The 14,918-nt window shown below is 36.9% G+C and overlaps 1 pseudogene; it reads right to left on the bottom strand.

Moving 5' to 3' along the window:
• Nucleotides 1–4,098: 4,098 nt before the first annotated feature.
• Nucleotides 4,099–6,455, bottom strand: LOC126787292 (adenylosuccinate synthetase 1, chloroplastic-like; annotated as a pseudogene).
• Nucleotides 6,456–14,918: the final 8,463 nt, after the last annotated feature.

The raw sequence follows: 14,918 nt of genomic DNA, 5'->3' as shown, positions 1-14,918 counted from the left end.
TCATGGAATACTTACGGCAACGCCCTAGAACCCTTTCATAGTGATATTACACCAAAATCAGGTCAATCAGACTACGATGGTGTTCAAGTTTGTAGGATCATGGAGAGGTAAGGTTACACGAACACGCACGAACTCTGTACCCCATAGCACTCGTGTCCACCATTAAATTGACCCAACGGCCTCACTAACCAATTTTTGTCGTCGTTGCCGTAAAAAAGCTCCCAGTAACCCCTAATTTTGATCCAGAGTCCGACAAAGTCGAGTGGAACTTGCAGAATATCGGAGAAGCCGTCGTAATCATTGATGAGGACCATCACACGCTAAAACCCCCCCACAATCCTCCTTTCTTAACTCGATTTAAATCACACTCCTTGTTGAAGGTGAATAAGAACCAATTACCCATCTCCACTACCTCCACCAGAACTGAGGTTTTCTACATCGAGCACATTGCACTAAAGAAGGAGCGGAAGAAACCACCTTCAAAGTGTTTGGACGCCCAATAATGTAAAAACTTGGTGCCATAGAGCCCTTCGAAGGACACTGCAGATTACCGAGATCCACCAGCTCCTCCTTGTATAGAGAGAGCTTTGATGCAAGCCACAGGGCCATGGAAGCTTTTGCCGCCGCCATACTAAACCGCCGCACAACCCATGTCTCAAAAAACTCTAACACGTACATCCATCTTGATTGCTTTTTTGAAGGTAATTTGGCGCATATATGAAGATACGTAGATATGTCTCAATTCATATGGTAATAATTTGATGAAGCATACAAATTTACAAATCACAATTTGATGTATGCATATTGTGAACCACTATTTTTTTTTTCCGAAAGATATATTGTGAACCACTTCATCACAAAGGGTTGTTCTTTTAGGCAATGGTGGAGTGCACACCATCCTCTAGTGTTTGGACATGTGATTTTGTCACCTTCTTAATTAATAATAGTTATCCTATATTTAAGGGGAGAGTATATGCTTCTGTTTTCGGAAGATTTGAATCTGTATATCATTTCTTGCTACGTATTTTTAAAATGATCTAAGCATGCCACTATTGGATTGGATTGGATTGTGTGGAAACATTTTTATCAGGCTAACTAATTCTATGGGGAATTGAGTTAGAAATTTGAAAAAAAAAGTTAGAAATTTGAAAGATTTTGTCTGCTAGTCTCAGACAAGTGTGATTGGAAAACATGATCATGATCTAACTCATGAAATGATGAAAATGATCATGTTGACCGCCCTTTAATTTGTCCATGTTTATGTGACAATGGCATTGGAAGCTGATCATGTTGTTATACATATCATATTATAAGACCCGAATGGTTTGTCTGCCCAAACACCGTATGATGATGATATGTGTATTAGCGGGCATGTATATGTCACTAGAGCATTTTTAATGCGAACCACTGAGGGTTTGATTAAAAATGTCTTTGTTTATTAAGTACATTATTTTTATAAATTTTCATTCAAATAAAAAATCATTTACATTCATGTTTAAATCTAATTTGATATCTTAACGATTATTATTTTGGTTAAAAACTTATATGATAAACTTGTGTATAGACCAAAAATATAAACGATTGAGAGACTAAATATAGATTGAGAGACTAAATATAATCGAAAAGTGGGTTTCATAAACCATCAAACTTAAAGGTCCCTCATTAAAAAATTTGAAAAGTTGTAACTATTGTACAAAATATGATCACCAGATGGACAACGTACTCATCAAACGGTGTTAATGTAGCATATATATTTTTGTAACGAAAAGGAAAAAGCTCTATTAGTTGATAGAAATCATACAACCATGGGGTCAAACATGAGAGTTCAAAAACAGACTCAAATACAATCCTAGTAAACTGAGAAACATTAAAAACAAAAAACCACAAACCTAAGACAAAAAAGAGGTCCTCAAGAAACTGGAAGCACAAACAAACGCAAAATAAAATAACCTATCAAGCCGAGAACATTTCAGAGCTAAAATGATTAGAGGCTTAATACCCATTGGTGTACCTTTCATTAAATTAGACAATACATGATTTCAAAGCTTGATAGGGGTTTTCCTAATTACACTAGGAGACTACACCCCTTCTTACTCGAAACCAAGCGATAATCATGCTTACAGTCATCCAAACTCTTACGTTGAGCCGCCTAAATTGAGAATTGAGACAATGAAATATGTCACATTTTGGTAGGGGTGTTCTCTGGTCACACTAGAAGACTACTCCCATTCTGATTCAGAACCGAGGCTGTTAAGAAGTAGTTGTGTTTAAAGAAAAAAAAAGTTGCTGCTTTTGATCCTCCCGTCCCCGACGTCGAGCCGTCAGAGTTGAGAATTGAGGCTATGGTACAGTGTACATAGCTCCCAGCGTCATCTTCTTCTTCCCACTACCCTTTGGTCTACCTCTCCTTATCGGAAGATTTTCCTGTCTTGGCAATCCCTAGTCCTCATGCGGCAGATAAATTGAACCCCGGCTTATTAGGGTTCAAATGCATAGCGATCATCTCAAGGTTATGCTTAACCCTCTTTCCCAACTCAGACTCTTTCTCCCCTTCCTCTACGCACTCCGGTGACCTTGATTGGATATGAGATGTTTAGAACCTCTCTAATTTGTTCCATATGCTTCTCTTTTGGGAATGGAGTTGCACTTCCCTGCATATTTTCCTTTTCATCAAGAAAATTTTATTTTTTGCATCCCAAATGCAAGAAAGGAACAACTTTCCTTGATTTTCTGGAGAAAATAAATAATTTTTCTTTCATAATGCATACTTTCCGTAAACCAAACGAGGTCTAAACTTGTTTAAAATTGCCGTTTTTTATACTATATGTTAAGCTAAATCTCTTTTCCAGTCTACACACAAAGTACCTACATATGCTCAATGCCTCAATTATTAGGCCATATGTGCCAACTATGACCTATCATCTTTTTTCCTAAGAACTTTTATAAGCCTCCAACTTTCACTTGTATAAAACTACGGAAACTACGAGCATCTTCAGTATGATTCTGTTTCTCCACCACCATGTCTTTGTTATGTCAATCAACTGATATGAGCAATCAGAAAACAGAAAAACCAAAAACAGTGAGATAAGCTTTCTCTCCTTTGTGTTTTGTTCTCTGAAAATGTAGATAAACTTTCTCTCCGGGTTAAAGAAGTAGTGGAACATGTAGATGTGGCCAATATATCTATTGGGAATAGCTCCATCCAGGCCACCAGCATATGCGAATAGGTTGATCTTTTTGGTTCAGCTTTCTGCTATTGACATTGACTTACCAGTCTGCAAGACTATAGACTCTGTCTTCATCACAATCCAGTCTGCTTTGAACTGATTCTAGAGTTCTGCATTCTAATGGCTACAAGGATCTGGCCATCTGGGCATGCATGATTGTAAGATATCACGGGCTCCTTTCAGTCCTTTGGATACACTTACGTACATCTGACTTAAGCATAGTCTTGTGGATTTTTATGAGAAACCTTCAAATCTTCATATTCAGTCCATTTGCAAATATGAACTGCAAATAAATTTTGGAATATCGGACAAGAGTCTTCGGAAATAAAGACTTCTTTCACCATCATACGATCATTTTTTTATTTAGGTTAGAAATGAACTCGATAAAGGCCATTTTTCAAAATTTCTCATCTTTCAATTGATTAGTAAATGGACAGTGACAAGACCGATGTTCAAGAATTTTCTACGATCCTGTGTTTACCTTTCTTATATTTAAAACAAAATCAATAGTGATGTTATGAGTAATTATTCTATGTACCCGACACACCACATGACACTGTTATGTGGTATATTCAATTAATTATATTACACCATGGTATAATTAACATACACGTGGTGAAAATGACAAAACTTTATTTACATATAAGAGCTTATAAGAAACAATCACAGTAAAAAATGGACTAATAACATTAAGAATGTACGTTACGTAGAATATGTGGCGGACATATATAATAACTTAACTTCTTTCTTTCTTATGGTATGAAAAAAGTGTTTTGGCTTCATAAATGATAAATGGGTGCTAGGCACTTCCTGAGTTTACATATTGTTTATAGGGCTGTGACATTTTTGAGTCTGATATAAGTTCCCAATATTAATTGAACATGTCCCTTCTCCTCTGAGGCTGCTTCCCTGCTTGAGTGACTTCTCCATTTTCCCTCAGATGCATCTGCTCCACCCTTATTTCTCTCCTGTAAAGGACAAATACATAAGGTTACCCATATGGACATTAGAACCTCTCTACCTTGCTGAAGAAAAATGAGCTCTTAACAAGGAGCTTGAAACATTCTTAACATGTGAAAGAACGATGAGTGGTTCCTCCTCTTCTTCCTAGCTAAAGACTTGCCTGAGTTTTACCTAGCAAGCGCATGAATAACCTGTCTAGCCTTATTTGACTGTAGAATTTCGATCTGACTGTCTATCCATTGTGAATGATCTACAACTTCCAATTGCATGCAAATACAGAAATTGGAAAACTTCCCTGGTGTTGGATGAGATCAAATGGACATGTCAATTGGCATTGGTCTCCTAGAGAAGCTAATCGCAGTGCTCATGCTGCTGGCTCAGCTTGGAAGTAAGAAGGTGGGTCTCCACAGCTGGTTGGAGACTCCCCCACCTTCCCTTACCTTGGTTCTCCAACATGACGGACTCTCTTGTCCGCATGTTGCCTCTGTGTAGGTGGAGTTGTTATTCTAACTCCACTGAGCTTTTTGCGTGCAGGCTATTCTTCTTCCTCTCTGTGATTGAGATTTGAGTAGCTGCACCTTTCTTTGTATCTGTTTGTGTTCCAGCTGTCTGGTCTTTGGGCTTTCTGCCCCTTTAATGAAGCTTTATTATTAACAAAAAAAAAAAAACTGTCTAGCCAAAATAGAGAAAATACCCTCCACGCATCGGCAACGATATGCCCAACTCCACCATGCTAGCTTGACTGCGCTTCCCAGAAGATGGTTGAGCACTTGAGCCACAGCATCGTGGGCATCCAGTAGTTGTACCAAACTCTTGACCTTGCAACCTAAGGAGGTCACCCTACATACCAAGGTTATCTGTAGGAAAAGGGCCAGAACCAACTCTTGTAGTGTATGCTTTCAACTGCTAAGACAAATATCAAGTTAGTAACAGAGAACTCAATACTATATAGCAACACAAATACATTTGACAAATAGTATTTAGTTCCAATAACTTGAAAGAATAGTAAACTTAAAAGAAATTAAATTGCCAAACTTAAACATGAACCCCGTAAAAGAGAATTATGACACAATCTTCTTTAGTTGAACAAGTCTAAAGCTTCAACAACAATGAAGAAATGGAGCAATTGAAGGGTGTAATGCTGATATCAAACAATGGAAAATTAAATTTACAAATACAAGAAAAAAAAACCTTTTACTTACCACTCCAACCAAATGACCTAAAACTCTGGGAGCAATGCCAAGACACGTACAAATCCAACCAGCTGAAGGACTTCAGGAAGTGACAAATGGATACGTTCCAAAGTCAATATTCAACATTGTTGCCTGACCCCCTTCAACTAAAATCTTTTTCTTCTCAGAGATGGCTTCATTCACAAGTCACAACAAGTACAGTATCAGCAATGAAGGGTTCCAATCTTTCAGCAAATCTCTTGTGCTTTTCTACTTCTTCTCTTAGCATCTGGGGGCCATACTCAAAACCTTTGAATCTTGACGCAGCATCTAACAACAAAAGATCTAGCTTCTGAGGTAAAGTATCCATGTGCTTCAAGTCACCAACTCGAATGCCATTCCGGATAACCTTGCTAGAATAACAAGGTCCAATGCCTCTCTTGGTTGTCCCAATGAAAGATTTAGCAAGCTTGGATTCTTGAAGCCCATCCGCTGCTTGGTGGAAATCAAATAATAGATGAGCACGATCAGAGACCAATATTCTTCCCTTGCAAGACACTTCCCAATGGATTCAAGGCCATCGATCTCTCTAAAGAGGCCCGGAAGATGCACCACAACACCATTCCCAATAACACAGTGTTTCCTCGTTGAAAAAACCAGATGGAACAAGATGAAGTGCAAACTTCTTTCCTTCTGCATTGTAAATGGTGTGTCCAGCATTAGCTCCTCCCTAAAAAGAAACAAAGGACAATCAAGAAACAAAAAAATATCTGGCAATTCTAGCAAGTGTTCCCTTGTCTTACCTGACAATGAGCAACAATGTCAAAGTGCTGGGCCAAGATGTCAATGAGTTTGCCTTTACCTTCATCACCCCACTGATAACCTAAAGACTCCAGAGACCTGGGTTAGAGACTCAATTCGATTAGGCCCACCAACTTAGCGATGAAGGGGAGGCAACTAAGGGCTTCAATGAGCATAGAACGATATTTCTGGGGCGCTGGAGGAGATTTAATGAGTTGTGGTGGGTGCCCAAGTAGCAAGATTTGGAGAGCGGGTTGGCATCCAGAGCTGCAAAGGCCGAGAGGTTGTTCATTGTAAAGCTGTGTGTGAGAAACAAAATGTTAACTCACAGTTTTTTTTTTTGACAAATTGAGCATGAATACATTATTTCATGAAAACCGTATCAAAAATTCCATTAACCCTGATTTTTTTTAGAATACAACTGAGTTTTAATGTAATGCATGACTCTAGTTCAAGTATACCCTAAAATAATACACCTGACGCATAGAAGATCCTTACCCATGATTTGGGATGAGAATACATATAGGTCTCTGCAACAAAGTTCCTAATCCATGTTGAATGTACAAAGTTGACACTATCCTCTCATGTCAACAGCTCAAAAATATTTTTCAATTATAATCTCCTCGAGCATCACATTTTATATGCTAAATTTAGACAATTAGACAACCTTAAGTTCATGCCCGCACAACTGTGAATGAATAAATTCTAAATCAAAGCTGCTTCAGCCAGGGTACCTCTTCCCATATAAACAAAAGTCACGATCACAAAATTTACTACAAGGACTAAATGACCACGGCGGGGCGATTCCGTCAGTGTCGGTCGGAGCTCCATCAGCGGCAGGAATTGCAAAGTTGCCGGAATAAACCCAGAAATTGATTTTTACATATTTCGGCCGCCATGTGTCTCCGATTGAGCTCCGGCCAGCACAGGTGTGCCCCTCCGCCGCGCCTCACCGTCGCCGGAGTCGGAAATGTCCATACATTAAGGGAGTGTGGGGACGTCCGCTTTGTGACCTCAATATATATATATATATATATTAGGCTTCTTAACTACGGATGTCTGCACCGTTCGCACGGTCCGGATTGGGCAATTTCGGCCACCGGGGACACGCAACGACATCGCCGACCAATACAGCTGCACTCTCCTCCTCTAGGCGCTCATGTCTGTGAGCTCTAGCGCCAGCGTGGGGTGGCCGGAATCTCAAAATTCAAGTTTCTAGGCACCGTGCGGAGATTTTGAAATTCCAACCGCCGTAGGCTGGCGCTGCAACTCCGGCTGGGACAAACATGAGCGCCAGGAGGAGGGGAGTGTAGCTGTGCTGGTCGGCGCCGTCATTGAGCGTCCGCAACTAATAATTACTCTACATATATATATATAGAGGCCCCTCCAAGACAGGCATCCGCACATTTCTGTTTTTTCCACGATCACACGTCGGCGACGACGTTTCTATTGCTAGAGCAACTGCAAATGAATCCTAGACGTCGTTACCATGAAGATGAAGGCCCAAGGAGAGCAGGTTTGAAGAATCTGGGCAGCTGTCTCACTTGAAACTACTGGTTCGTTAGAATAGATCAAAAACCAGTCGGCGGCGGCTGCACCGACAAGAAGAAGCTCCAAGTAGAGGCTTGGACTCCGTACACCAACAGAAGCTCTGTCGCCAATGCATGATCGTCGAAAAAGCTAAGATGTCCGCACTTTAAGGGCTGTGTAGACATCCTCTTGTGATCCCCCTTATATATATAGATATATATATATATAGACTTTCTTGGTTACGAAGGTCCACACTAATGCTTTTGGTGCTGATTTTCATTTTTGCACATCTTTTTCGATCGAATTTTCTCATCTCCACCGTCTAGTATCTAGATAATATTGTGTAGATCATCTCTGTAAAATTTCAGCCAATTTAGTGATCGTTAAGACCCTCAAAATCGAAAAAAAACAAATGGATGGATTGAATTCTGTCAAGTTCATATATATATATATATATATATATATATATATATATAGAGAGAGAGAGAGAGAGAGAGAGAGAGAGAGGAAAAAGAAAGAAGAGAAGTTGTATCTTCCATTTGAATAAAAGGTGAAGAATTCCCGAGGTAATAGTAGGGAGAAAGGCAATAAGGAAGAGAACAATCTGTATGAACCAAGATAAGGTTGTTTCCAATATAAGAATATTTTTGGATGCCAATAATCATAAGCAAATATATACAGAGTAGCAGACCTGTATATCTTTTATGTTTCTAGATCATTCCCAATGTTAATTTTATACATTGATCATTGCTCTTTCTCTTCCCACCATCATTCCTCCTATATCTATGAAAACTAGAAACCCTTCTAGATAGGATTTATAGATTTTATACTAATTCACTTGATTGGATATTAATATTTTCCAATATGTTTCCATTGTTATTTTAGCTGCTTAAAAATGCCAGACCAATTATAAAAAAAAAAATTAAGCTCAATTCCACATTACGGGAAGAAAATAGCAGAGTTTGTAACAAACACTTAACCTCATTAGTCAGACAGTACGGGTTATATAACTCTAAGAAGAAGAACTAAAGCGGAAACCAGAGACTAACACAAACCAATAAAGGAGAAGATGAAATGATGAATACAAGCTAAATGAATGGAAACCTCATTAATCAAACAATACGAGCTATCTAACTTCAGATCATGTAAAGTGCAGTAAAGGTAAATACACAATACACATACATTGAGGCCCAGTTTGGCACAGCTGTGCTGTGGGAAAAATTGCTTTTGAGACTGTTGTGAGCAAATTTACTTTTGAAACTGCTGCGAGAATAATCAGCTGAGGTGTTTGATAAACTATTTTTGACAATTGTTGTGAGGCCGAAAAACAATATTGAATATTTAGTTATATTGTGAATCAAACTTATAATTCCCAATATGGATATGTCATGTTATAAATTATATTACGAATTTTATTTGATATGAAAATGTAACTAATTATATTTCTCATATATTGTGTTGTACAATAATTCAAATTATCAATGTGCATATACAGTAAGATACAATATGTTTTCCATATCTTTTCATGGAGCTTTCCAACCAAAAACATATTTCATAACTATCTTTGTCATGTTCAATGTCTTCCATATCTTCAGCCTCTCACCCGAATAATGAAAAGGCTCATGTGTATTCCTATGGAGTTTTCATTATATACTTTTTCAAGGTATACTTGAAAATCTTGAATAAGCTTCCAAAAGTGTACAAACCTGCAATGACATTAAGAAGACACACATAGGCAAAATGTGTAAAATGAGGATGAGAATTAAGAGAAAGTTTATGTACTTTACTAATCTTAATTTAAAAAAAAAAGAGAAAAAAGGGCAATCGAAATCAGCCAAATATAAAAATGAACAAATCTAGAGTTCTCTTGACACCCAGAGTCCCAAATCAATAATAAAAAGGTACAAATGTATAAATTATGTACGACATGTTGTCATTCCATCTTACTAAACAATATAATCTATAATCTAAAGCTACTAGACATAAGCAGAATATGTTTAAAGTTTCAGCAGCACTGCTGCACAACAATTTGCATTCATGTCAAATTCTTAATCATCAATTTTAAGATGATAAAAGGTAAAAGCATCTCCTGAGGATAAAACGAGTAGAAGTCATTCATTATCTGCTCTATAACTAAGTTATCATCCATTGTGCAAAGTTACAAGCCAATAGAAGAGATATATGAATTAAGCATAACCATTCAAAATCATGAAATTACATTTTAACCATTGAACTAAAATTCAAGTTGATGAAAGAGTAAATAGCTTCAACTCCAAAATGTCAAAACTAACATCACTACCAATTTACCATTATGAATTTCAACATACATGCAATCAAAAGTTCTTAAACTATAAAACTACAGAGAATTGAAATTGAACTGTCAGATTCCTTGTTCGAGTATGATTCATTTCCTATTTCTTTGTTTCTAACGTACTTGATCTTATTAGGAAATAAAAATCTATATTGGAGAAGGAAAGCAATCCTAGTTCCACAAGGAAAGAGAAGAAGATACACTTAAAAGCCAAATCCATGCAAGAATCAAAATGCTGTCAAGATTCGTAGTCTAACTTCGACGGGCTCCCCTGGATAGCTCCGATCGAGTTAGAAGACGTATCTTATATGGATAGAGAGATGTGTGAGTCTAGTTTTATAGGATTTGGAATCAAATCAATATCGTATTCCTACAGGGAGATATGACCGAATCATTACTCAGAGGTCCAGTGAGTTCGGTGAAATTATCTCAGCCATTGATTTGCTTTTGATCCAAGGGCTACGAGGGAGACTTGGGACCTTGTTTCTCCTACATATAGAGCACAAATCTATATCAGAATCACCATAAATTCTTGCACCAAAGAATATCAAAGAAGGCATGCAGCAAATTAAATGAGAAGAGGTAAGAAAATGGCGGATGAGAGACCCCATAATGTGTCACCTACAAATTGATTGAAAGGAAAACTCGGTCTAAGCTATTAGACTTCAAACTTATGCGCTTGTTGGGAGGCAACCCAGTTTTGATTCTTTACTCTTTACTCTTTATTTTGGTTATTGTTTTTGTTCTTTTTGATTTGTTTTGTGCTTGAGTAAGTTAGTTTTCAAGAAAACGTGAAAAAGAGCCAAACATTTTCGTTCAACATAATCTGGCAGATGCAATCTATCGACTTGGATAGGCTGAATCTCCCAGCTCATAGGGAGTTGAAACTTGTACTTTATATGGACAGAATGGTCTTCGAGTCTAGTTTCTGTATCATTTTACAGAACTGGATTTAGAGGTCTACATCATTCCCAGTTGCAATTTGAAGGCAGTAAGGTCGTGTTAGAAATTCAGAACTCGTGCAGTTGCAGTCCGGAAATGGCAAAACAGGGAGCACTTCAAGCCTAACTTGGCAGTCGTGCCATATATGGATTGGAAGATTGTTGTGTTATCTTTAACTTTCATTTAGGCCACATATCCATTCCGGTTGTTTAAGTCAAAGGAAATCAGGTAGAAAGAGGTAAATGTCATTCCAGTTTTTGATTCTATGAACCTATTTTTCGTGACAAATTTGCAGGGGCATAACTCTCTCCTCATTTGGAGTTAGCAGACGTACTTTATATGCTTGAAAAGCTAGAAACGTCCGATTTCTATTTCCACTGTTTCCTTACTAATCGAAGATTATTTTCAAATGTTATGAAGCATGGAATGCAGGCTGTTGAACTGCGCCAAGGGGGAGCTTTTTCTCATCTTTTTCTCCTGTTTTTATTTTTGTGTTTTTGTTTCCTTCCACTATGAGTCTTTCATTTCATTTATTATTTTTGAAATTCATTGAGGACAATGCATGATTCGAGTGTGGAGGAAGGTTTACATGTTAGTCATTAAATAAAAAAATAAAAACAAATTTGTTTTTTTTGTTTTGTTTTGAGTCTTAGGTATGCCTTTAACTGTCTAGGATGAGTTGATCTTTGAATGATTGGTTGAAAGATGATCACAAGATTCGAAATTGAACTTAATCGATTGATTGATTGGTTGAAAGATGATCACAAGATTCGAAATGATTGGTTTACATCGTTAATCGATGTGTAGAAATTGTACGAACATGTAGTCGATGCGATTTTGAAACTTAGGTACAGAATGAGCATGTTCCCTACTTGTTTGAATTCATGTAACCTTTGTGAGTTTCGAGCCATATATGTGCTTTCTTTTTTAGTGATATTCTATCGTTTCTTGGCTATATAACCTCATTACATCTATTTTGATCAATTCGTATGTCATAGAATTGCAATGAACTAGAGAATGCTAGAACTTATTTTGTGAAACTTTCGAAGCTTTATGACATAATATACTCTGATTTTGAAAAGAATTGTTGGATCTTTTTGGGATTTCCACCACTTTATGCCAAAAAGCCGTATACCTTATTTTTGCCCTGCTTAGGACACCTTAGTATTAACCCATTTGAGCCTACGTTAAGCTTTTTCTTTCATTACCAGCATGTTAATATTCTTGCTTAGTATAGTTATATCTCTACCTTGTTCTTGAGGCTTGGCAGAGCCATTCTGGTGTTAACATGGAGTGATGATTCGATTCAAGTGTGGGGTTATGCTATGTGCTGTATGAGAAGAATGAAAAGAAAAAAAATAGAAAGATGCCGTGATAAGAAAAAGAGAAAAATACATGAACACGGCTTGAAAGAAAAAAAATATATAAAGAAGTTACGTCATAGCTGTGTTTGATGTAAATTTGGAATTGTGATATATTTGTTGAAGGCTCAAAATAGTATACTTTATCCTTTGTCTGTTTTCACAATGTTTAGAATGAAGAATGGGTCCAACATGATAAAATTGGCCCTTGTTTTATGGAGTATGACGACATAAAGTGGATGATTATTGCTCTACTAAGTCTTGAGGATGACCTTTGTGATTCCTTTTACCTAAAAAATGATATCCATACCGAGCTTAAACCTACCTTTTATAAAGATCCGCATGATTCTTAAAATGAGTAGCTCTTGATCTGTGGAGTTTGTTTCATGAGTAAGCATATGGTTTTGGTTCATTTATGCATATGATTGGTATCTTTCATGAGGTTTTCGAATTCACTATGTGTTCATAACTCTTATGTGTGAAAAACTTTTAAGCATATGTCATGTTCTTGAGAGAAAATATTCGGAGTGCATATCCCTTGTGAGTTGAATTTTGAACTTATTTTGAACATGTCAAGCTTAATATCATCTCTGTTTCTGTCATGTCGTACTTGTTATGCATGTTCTCATGTTTATTAACCATTGAATTCATTTAATCTATTTCGATTAACTGTTATTCTTGATGCTATGAATTTGAAGATCTCTGACACAAAATGTTGAAGGCATTATAGTTGAGTCGTTAGTTTAGATGTATTAATTTTTGTTTTATGTTTTGGTTTCCTTTTCTAGTGTTTGCTAAGGGACTAGCAAAGTTTAAGTGTGGGGTTGTTGATAGGAGCACAAAGTGTGACGTTCTTAATGTGTTTATGCCATATTCTTACTCTTTGTTACCTCTTATTTAGTATAATTTAGTTTCTTTTGTATGAATAAGTGTCTAGGTAGAGCTTATATCGATGATGAGTGAATGTATGATGAAATTGTGCTAAGTGTTAAGAATCCTTGTTGAGAGATGATTCCTTATTCAAGTATGATTCATTTCCTATTTCTTTGTTTCTAACGTATTTATTTTTATTAGGAAGTACAAATCCATGTTGGAGAAGGAAAGCAATTCTAGTTCTACAAGGAAAGAGAAGAAGATACACTTAAAAGCTCAATCCATGCAAGAATCAAAATGCTGTCAAGATTCGTAGTCCAACTTCGACGGGCTCCCCTGGATAGCTCCGATTGAGTTAGAAGACGTACCTTATATGGATAGAAAAATGTGTGAGTCTAGTTTCTGTAAAATTTGGAATCAAATCAATATCTTATTTTTACAGGGAGATATAACCGAATCATTACTCGGAGGTCCAGTGAGCTTGGTCATTGATTTGCTTTTGATCTAAGGGCTACGAGGGAAACTTGGGACCTTGTTTCTCCTACATATAGAGTACAAATATATATCAGAATCACCATAAATTCCTGCACCAAATAATGTCAAAGAAGGCATGCATCAAATTAAATGAGAAGAGGTAAGAAAGTCAAAGAAGGCTTGCAGCAAATGAATGAGAAGACGTAAGAAAAATCAAACATGGCTGCAACAATTAAGAATCTTGCTGCCTCCCTAATTCAAAGGAAGAAATTTGTGCAAAAGAAATCAGTATTAAAGAAGGAAGAAGATATGCAATCCTTATAGAAATCAGAATTCTGGCAGTGCAGTTCATCCAAGTTTGACGGGCTCCCCTGGACAGCTCACAATGATTCAGAAAATCCATCACATATGGATGAAAAGCTATAGGAGTCTATTTTCAAATGCCATTAGAATAAGCTCAATATCTAATTTCTAGAGAAAGTTATGGCCAAAACAAGGAACAAATGTCAGATCTGCCGAATTGAGAAAATCTAGGAAACCTCAACCAATTTGGTTTCAACTTTGTGGAATTTGTGGCCAACCTCCATTGGGTTTCTTCCTCTATATATAGCACATAATTTCCACAGAAAAAGATCATCAACCTTGCTTACAAGACTAGCCAAAGCTCTGCCTTAAACACTACTCATCATCCTCAAAGCCATTCAAGCAAAAAACACCATCTTCCTTTCATTCCATTCGATCTAAAGCGCTACGCCTAGGATTGTCATTCAAGTTGAAGCCGTGCTGCCTTTTTTTGATACCTCTAAGGAGATTTACAAAGTGTAACTCGTTACTTCTTCACTTATGTTTTCGGTTTGGATTCTTTGTGTGATGTTGTGCTTATGTTTTTGGCTAGTTCCGAATTAGTGGAATACTCTCATGTAGTTTACGATTTTGCAAGATGTTATAAAGTAGTTTTGATTTTGTTTTCTATGATTTCTATGTAGATGTCGTGAGTTTATAATTCAATGATTTAATGATTCTCTTTCTTGTGCGTTAACTATATGTGATTCAAGGTGCTAAGTTAGTTTTACATATAAGATTCTTAAGTGTTTTTGTTAACTTGTTAAATTAAGTGACATTCTTAACTTGTTAGTAATCACTAGGAATTAACCATAATTCGTTGTTATCTAAGATGCGCTAAGTAATTAGATAAGAAATGAATCAATGAAGTGGTAAGATTGAGAATGATATGTTACCTTGTAATTTCTAAGCGCTAAGATTG

Source organism: Argentina anserina, chromosome 3, assembly GCF_933775445.1.
Source record: "Argentina anserina chromosome 3, drPotAnse1.1, whole genome shotgun sequence".
NCBI classification, from domain to species: Eukaryota; Viridiplantae; Streptophyta; class Magnoliopsida; order Rosales; family Rosaceae; genus Argentina; species Argentina anserina.
The sequence above is the reverse complement of the archived record's forward strand: the minus strand, read 5'-3'. Positions and strand labels throughout refer to the sequence as shown.